Source organism: Emydura macquarii, unplaced genomic scaffold (assembly GCF_026122565.2).
Source record: "Emydura macquarii macquarii isolate MOO-44397 ecotype Brisbane River unplaced genomic scaffold, CSIRO-AGI_Emac_v2 contig_383, whole genome shotgun sequence".
In the NCBI taxonomy this organism is placed as follows: Eukaryota; Metazoa; Chordata; order Testudines; family Chelidae; genus Emydura; species Emydura macquarii.
Genome location: NW_027130520.1, coordinates 8,213,943 through 8,220,775, shown reverse-complemented (window position 1 = coordinate 8,220,775; position 6,833 = coordinate 8,213,943). Strand labels below are relative to the sequence as shown.

The following is a 6,833-nucleotide window of genomic DNA, read 5'->3' as shown; positions in this document are numbered from 1 at the left end:
AACATTGTGGCCTAATGTCCACTAACAATAACTTTTGCCTTACATTTTTCATAGAGCAGTCATTTATTTTCATAAAAAGCCCAGGTACCACCCTACTCTGTGTAAAGAATCAGCCTTCAAGCTTTCTCCCCCAGTGCTCCTATTGCAAAGTAGAGGTAAATAGGATGCTTTAGCAATATGTTGTTTCTCCCATTTTCAGTGCCTTTGCTGAAGTTGGGTTGGAGGTTGGGAAGATATCCTGATAAGTTGTTTCCTCACTCTAGGTCCCCCTTAGAGGGCTGGTGTGGGGTGAGTGGAAAGATCCAGTGCCCTGTTGTTTTCTTCTCCTTGATCCCCCGGCAGGCTGGGGGTTGGTGGGAAGATGTCCCAGTGAGTTGTTTCCACCTCTGCCCTCTCACAGGGTGGGTATGGGGTGGTAGGGGAAGCCAGCCTGTTCTTTTCTCCCTAGGGGACACGTTGCTGGTCCAGAGGGCCAGCCTGTGATTTGCCGAGCCGCTGTGACACCCCAAGCAGATACTGGCTTTGTTAGTGCCTCTAGGCAGCCCAAGCAGGAGACCCCAAATAACCACCCCGAGCCCGTGTCATGGCCAAGCTTTCAGGGTCGTCCCTAAAACGTGTTCTGCTACGGCCCCATCTTTTTCTTAACACGCCCCTCTCCCCTCACATGCGGTCCCCAGCCGCCTCCGCACCTCTGAGCCTGGGGCCGCCCCTGCTGCCCAAGGACCCGGCTCACGTTACTGCAGAGCCCTCAGGGAGGGCCGCGGCTGCAGGGACCCAGCCGAGCTGCGGCTCCAGCGCCTCCGGGGCTGGGCTACGTGTTTCCCACCCGTTGGCTGGGCGCGCTCGCTGCCTCGCCCAGCGGCACTGGGCAAAGGGGACAGGAGGCCGGCCAGCAGGCAAAGGGCAGGGGCAGGGGCAGGGGCAGGGGCCGGCTCCGCCAGCTCTCCCAGCGCATGCACCCCAGCCTGCCTCAGCGTGCCACCCGTGCGCGTCGCTTCTTCGCTCTGCTGCAATGCTGGGGAGGTCGGAGGGCAAGCGGACCGCGTTGGCGGGCGGGCGGGCGGGCGCGTCGCCGGCTGTAGGCGCCACCCTCTCCCCATGCTTGTGACGCGTGGCGCCGCCCCGCCCGCTCCCCCTATAAGTGCCGAGCGGCGGCGCCCCCTCCTCTTCTTTCCTGCCCGCTCGGTGTCGCTGTGTGTGTGTCCTTCTGGCCGCCGCCGCCGCCCCGCTCTGCCCGGCTCGCTCCCCTCTCGCTCCCGGCCTGCCCGTCTGTCTCTCCGCGCCCGTGCCCCGCCGTCCCAGCGCTGCCCTGCGCTCCCCCCACCGGCCGCCCCCGCAGCCTATGGCCCTGGAGGGCGCCGCTGCCGCCGCCTGTATTTCTGCTGTAGGTTCCCACATCCCTCTTTAAAAATTCCGCCTAAAAAGCGAAGACGATTTACCAAATCTTTCGGGCCGTTGTCCCACGTGAGTACCCGGGCTGGGGGCAGGGCGGAGGGAGACCCCACCACCCCCGGGACGGGACACTGCGCGTGGGGTGGGGGCACGGCCGTGGCGTGGGCAGGCCTCCCCCCGGCGCTGTGTGCGCATTGCCGTGCCGGGCAGGGTGAGGGCACCCGTAACGCTGGTACACCCCTTATCAGCGTGGCCACTGGGGGGAAGAGCCCCAAGCCCCTGGGGGCTGGGGCGAGGCAGAGACTCTGGGACCCCCTGCGCCTCTAACGCTGGCAGCTGCGATGCAGGCGCCTTCCCCCTCTCAAGGGCTGGGCTGGCGGGGGGGAGGCGCGGCGACAGCCGGGCTCGGCGCGGGGCTTTGGTCCCAGCTCTCCAGGCTGGGGAGGGGAAAGTTCCTAGGGTCTGGGCTGCGAGGGCTTCGCAGACTCCAGCCCCCTAGAAGCAGCGGAGGATGTTTGTCCCCTTCCCCACATGAGGGGGCAGGGGGATCCAAGCACCGCTTCCATCCTCAGGAAGGATCCGCAGACCTTCACCCTCCCCGAGTAGCGGCAGAGGGAGGCGTGAGCTGCAGGTCCTTGGCAGCAGTGCAGGGCTGGGGGGAGCAAGGGAGCCGCAGGCAGCAGCACCCCCTTCCCGGCAGTGATAGACGGGAAGAAGGGGATGAGTCACAGACAAGCCCCCTCTCCCCTCCGTATACACTGCTGCGGATCTCTGCCGCTGGATGCGGCGCTGGCGTGTCCTCACTGAGCGCGGGGGGGGGGGGGGCAGAAGTGAGGTGCTGTTGCACATTTAGCAAGGGAATGTGTGTGTGGCGGGGGCTCAGCAGCTGCTCCTTGAACATGGCGGACAGCCGGGTGTGTATATGTGAGAGAGAGAGACAGAGCGGGTCTGGGGTTTGCTGCTGACTGATGTATCAGTTCAGTGGGGCGAGGGGAGATTAGCCACAGACCCAAATGTGACTATGTAAGGCGGGTGGGGGGGCTCAGCAGCTGCTCTAACATGGCGGATTCCTGTGGAGGGGGTTGAGTGGTTGTGTCTCTCTGAAGTGGGTCAGTCAGTTAGCAGTGATAGCAGACTCCTCCTCCCGCTGCTTCTGCATTGCTCGATGCCCTTTTTATGGTGGGTGGGGGAGTCTCTTGAGCTGGCTGGTTAATAACAGTGAGAGGAGATTCCCCTCGACTCCAGGAACAGTCCTTGTAGCAGGAGCTGTTTTCACCATCACTTCCCCTTGTCACCGCTGCCCTGACTCAGGAGTGTTTCCTTTCCATGTGGGTCTTCACTGATTCTCTTTCTCTAGTAAACTGACTCCCAGAAGGCCATTTTGGGGGACCTGGGGAAATAGCTTTGTAACAGGGATTGTGGGTCAGTAAAGAAGGCAGGCCTAGCTAGACGGGAGAGAAGGGCCAGGGAGCAGAAGAGGGTGTTTGTAGTATGGCAGAGACGTCTCCTCTCTTGTTTCTCAGAGGCCATGTTGTGTGTCTGTGTAACTGACTCTCCATCCGGGTTCTGTTGTTGTGGTGTCACACATCTCTTTTCCTATCCCCATTACTTGAGCCATGTGGGTGCTGGCAGTTGGTAACCCCCAGTGAGATCTTTATGCTGTGTCTTTGTTGCTGGGGTTCATGATGGGGGCATGGGTGAAGATCAGGTGGCAGCAGCAGGAGTAGTATGGGGTTGATATTGCACAAGTGGCCTACTCTAGCCCTCTCCCTGGGGACCTTAATGTCTTGGGAAGGTATGGGCACAATGACTTAAGGCTGATGTACCAGCTGTTCCCCTACTCCCCTGTCCTGTTTAGTAGTCACCCTCATCCTCAGACACAATCTCTCCTTCCCTTGTTACATTAAGGACACACATTCTCCCCTCCCCTCTGCCAGTCTGTCAGGCTAACAGTAATGGGGTTGTTGTTGCCCACCAGTTCTTCGGGAAGTCTCTTGGTTAAGTCCCAGTTTCGCTGTTTTGGCTGCCTTGGGAGTCCTTTTGGTCTGATTGGTTATGTCCTCCTTAGTCATGGTGGTGGTCTGGAAAGTGTATGAAAGAGGATTGAGTCACTGTTCAGCTGTTGATAGAATGTGTACAAAGGGGGTCTGGCTGTCAGTGGTGTCAGCTGGAGTGTGTTTGTGTCATGGTCTCACCACCTGCTTCGTTAGAAAGGGATGCTGGCAGATAGAGGAGCCAGATGCATGGCTCTGAAGTTGGGGGTGAGCATGCAAAGGAGGTGGTGAGGCAGCTGTAGTGCTTTTTATACATGCAGAGGTGACCTGATGGGTACTCCAGTGTGTTTGCAAGTGTGCATGCACATGTGTATGAGGCAACAGGGTTGGGAAGACTGGTGTTCTCGCTAGCTGTCACTGTGCCATCCATACAAAACATAAGCTTGGTTGACTCAGGAGTTAGAACAAATAGGTAACTGCAGTAAGGGTGGATCCAAATTGCGGGTAATGAGAAAGGAAAACAAGACTTAAAAACCTCTTTCAAGCCTTTTTGATATGTATCTTCTGCTGTGCAACATCCTGCACAACCCAGAAGTGACAGCACATGGAAGCAAATGTACTGTTACAGCGATTCCAGGCTTGCTGCGTTTCAGACCCTGTGCGCAGCGGTGGCTGAGCACGACTTGGCTGGCTGGGTAGCCCCAGTGGAATACAGCTGCGTTGTGTCGGTAGCTGTGGGCAAGCGGCTGTATAACAATTGTGAAATGGATTAGCTCTGGCTTTCCTTTCTCGGGGCCCTTACTCGGAGCCGGGACTGATTTTCACACTGCATGCTCATATGTGAGTGAGCAGTGTTGCCCCAAATCGTCTCTCCCCCCCACCCCCCGTTTGTAAGGGTTGCCCGCTCTGGAGATCATGCCCTTGCTTGCTGTTCTTCCCTTGGTGAATGTGAAAGACAGCAACGTTTTTTCAGCAGGTTGGTTTTGTCGTGAATAATGGTGGTGGAAAGGAAGGAGGGGTTTGTTTGTTCCAGTCTGGACTGGTCCAGTCTAGTTCTTTCCTTCCTGTCACCATGTGAACAATGCTGCTGCCGTCGCCGCTGCTTGCGACACTGCATCCCCCCCCACCCCATGTGTCTCAGGCTGCAGCGAGTGGACGCCCCCTCCCTGCTCCCTTTGCCTCGTATACATTGAACAGCGATTCTCTCCGAAGCAGCGCTCCAGCAGGCGCAGACTTCTGCCCGCCTTCTCTCCCCATCCCCCAGCGGGAGGCAGGCAGCACTGAACTCAAGCCCGGAGGAGGGGATCGTGGCAAATTCTGACAGAATTTGGTAGTAACATAGTAATGTAAAATGTTTCTCCTTGGGGGCCTTCTATATTAGATAAACTGAGCTACAGTGTGAAGCTGCACCTCTGGCCGCCCCAGCCTGCGCTGTAAAATTAAAAGACTGGTATCTTGGCTAGTTTTCAGTCTCGAGCATTTTCCTTAGTGGGCTCGATGCTGTTGTGCATATTGCATTTAATAAACATATCATTCTTACCATGGAGAGGATTTAGATTGTCACCTTCTGGGGAAAAATTAGGGACAGTTAGTCATGTGAATATTGAATGAAAATAATGTAATGAGTTAATTTGCATAAACCATACACTTCAGTTTAAAAGTAATTGTAGATTTAGTACTGGTGAAGGGTCAGATGGATAGCTCTGGCAACAGAAGCCCTCATTTGCAGGGTAGCAAGGAGGGCAAGCTTCCCGCACATATTGTCCTACCAGCCTACTTCAAAACTAATCTTGAAGAGATCTAGGGACAACAGGGATAGTTCAGTGTCCATGGCCCATGCACTTCCTGATGCCTCTGCTAAGTGTGCTGAATCATGTAAACCCGTGAGAGTTATACCATTCTGTATTTTAGGGTTTGGGCCTCAATATGTTTGTTCAGTGTCTTGTGCTTTTCTTGTTTGGAAGTTGATATGGACAGTGGATGATATTATAAGTGTTATAAGGCAAAGTACAACTACTAGACTTTTTTTTTTTTTTTTTTAATTTCCTCGTCTGAAAACTTGCTCTTCTGGTAAAGAATAATTTTTATTTCCACCTTTGAGACTTTCAATCAAAACATGAGGCAGTTCCTTTAAAATCTGCACTGTCCAGATGAATTAGGGACATGTGGCAACCCTGTTTTACATTTTAGCATTGTCTTACTTCGATCTGGAAAACTGAACATTTTCATTTAGTTAAATTCTTTACATTTTAGAATAAAATTCTTTCAAAAGTCAGACTTCATTCATGCTGTTCTATCCTATATGAATATTTGATAGTTAAATACACACACGAGGCAAATGAAATTGTACTTTCTATAGATTAGACTAGATCACTGAAGAAGCAAAAAAAATCCTGATTGTGTAAGACTTAAAGTGTTAAGTGTTAATTAAAATTCCAGTGAATTCAGCTAAAACACAACACAGCATAATTAATTATCACGAGGGAGAATTGTCAGTCTTCATTCCTGCTCCAAGGAAACTGGCTCTCCTGCTCTCCTTGCTGCATGTAGGGAAATTTATTTTAACTGTACTGCAGATTGTTTGCTTGTAGCGTGGCCTTTTATGTACTGCAGGAAAGGTCATTTTTTCCGCTTGCAACACCTGTTTTTAAGAGACTTGGCTTGCTGTAAAAGTGTTCTCAGTTTGAAAGCAGCATACAGATGTGTTCACTTTTTTTGTACAGCATCAGAAAATAGTGTAGATATTTAAACATTTTGCTTTTGTGAAATTAGCACTTGATTTTAAAACAAATATGTCTTATGCCAATAGTCTAACTAATTTTTATTGGCTTAACTTTTTAAATTAAAGAATTGTAATGGAAAAATTGAAGTTAACTGAACACACTAACTTTCAGTCAGCTAGAAGTAATGAATCCCAATTTATTTTTAACAAGTGTAGTTCAGTTTTAATATTTATAACTATTAATACATGTTCTATAATGTGTACTGTAAAAGTAATGACATTTTATTAATGAGATTGCACTGCAGCATTTCTGTTATGTCTTTGCTGAGACGGAAGGAAAGATGATATGTTTGGAGTACAAATTATGGAGTGTGAACTAGCATAATTCTTCTGTATTTGTTCACTTATCCTTGCCAATGCATATATAAACAGTTTGCTTGACTACTATAATTTAAAAGACCATTAGGTGATAAAGGATCTGTAACAGGCTAGTTTAGATTGCTATTAGAGAGCCATTTTTGGTAGCCCCTATGTATTCAACTTTTTAAGCCAATGTAAATTTATTTTTATTAAATATTAATACTCTGTTTTATACCATGGATTACCACATTTTTCAGCCTCAGCATATCCATGTTTCCAGATGACCAGTGTGCTTACATTCGTTATTTCAGTTACTTTAAAGTGTGACAGTTCACTCTTACATTTGTACCTGTGAAGAATTCAGT

The 6,833-nt window shown here is 51.1% G+C and overlaps 1 protein-coding gene across 3 annotated transcripts in view; it reads left to right on the top strand.

Annotated features, from left to right (window-relative positions):
- Nucleotides 1-1,186: 1,186 nt before the first annotated feature.
- AZIN1 (antizyme inhibitor 1) overlaps nt 1,187-6,833 on the top strand; it is a 60,549-nt gene continuing 54,902 nt past the window's right edge. For 2 of the 3 annotated variants that reach the window (XM_067537341.1, XM_067537343.1), the window contains exon 1: nt 1,187-1,464. The gene's annotated coding sequence lies outside the window, so the exon portion shown is untranslated. The remainder of the gene's footprint in view (nt 1,465-6,833) is intronic. The other variant, XM_067537342.1, reaches the window with a different exon arrangement.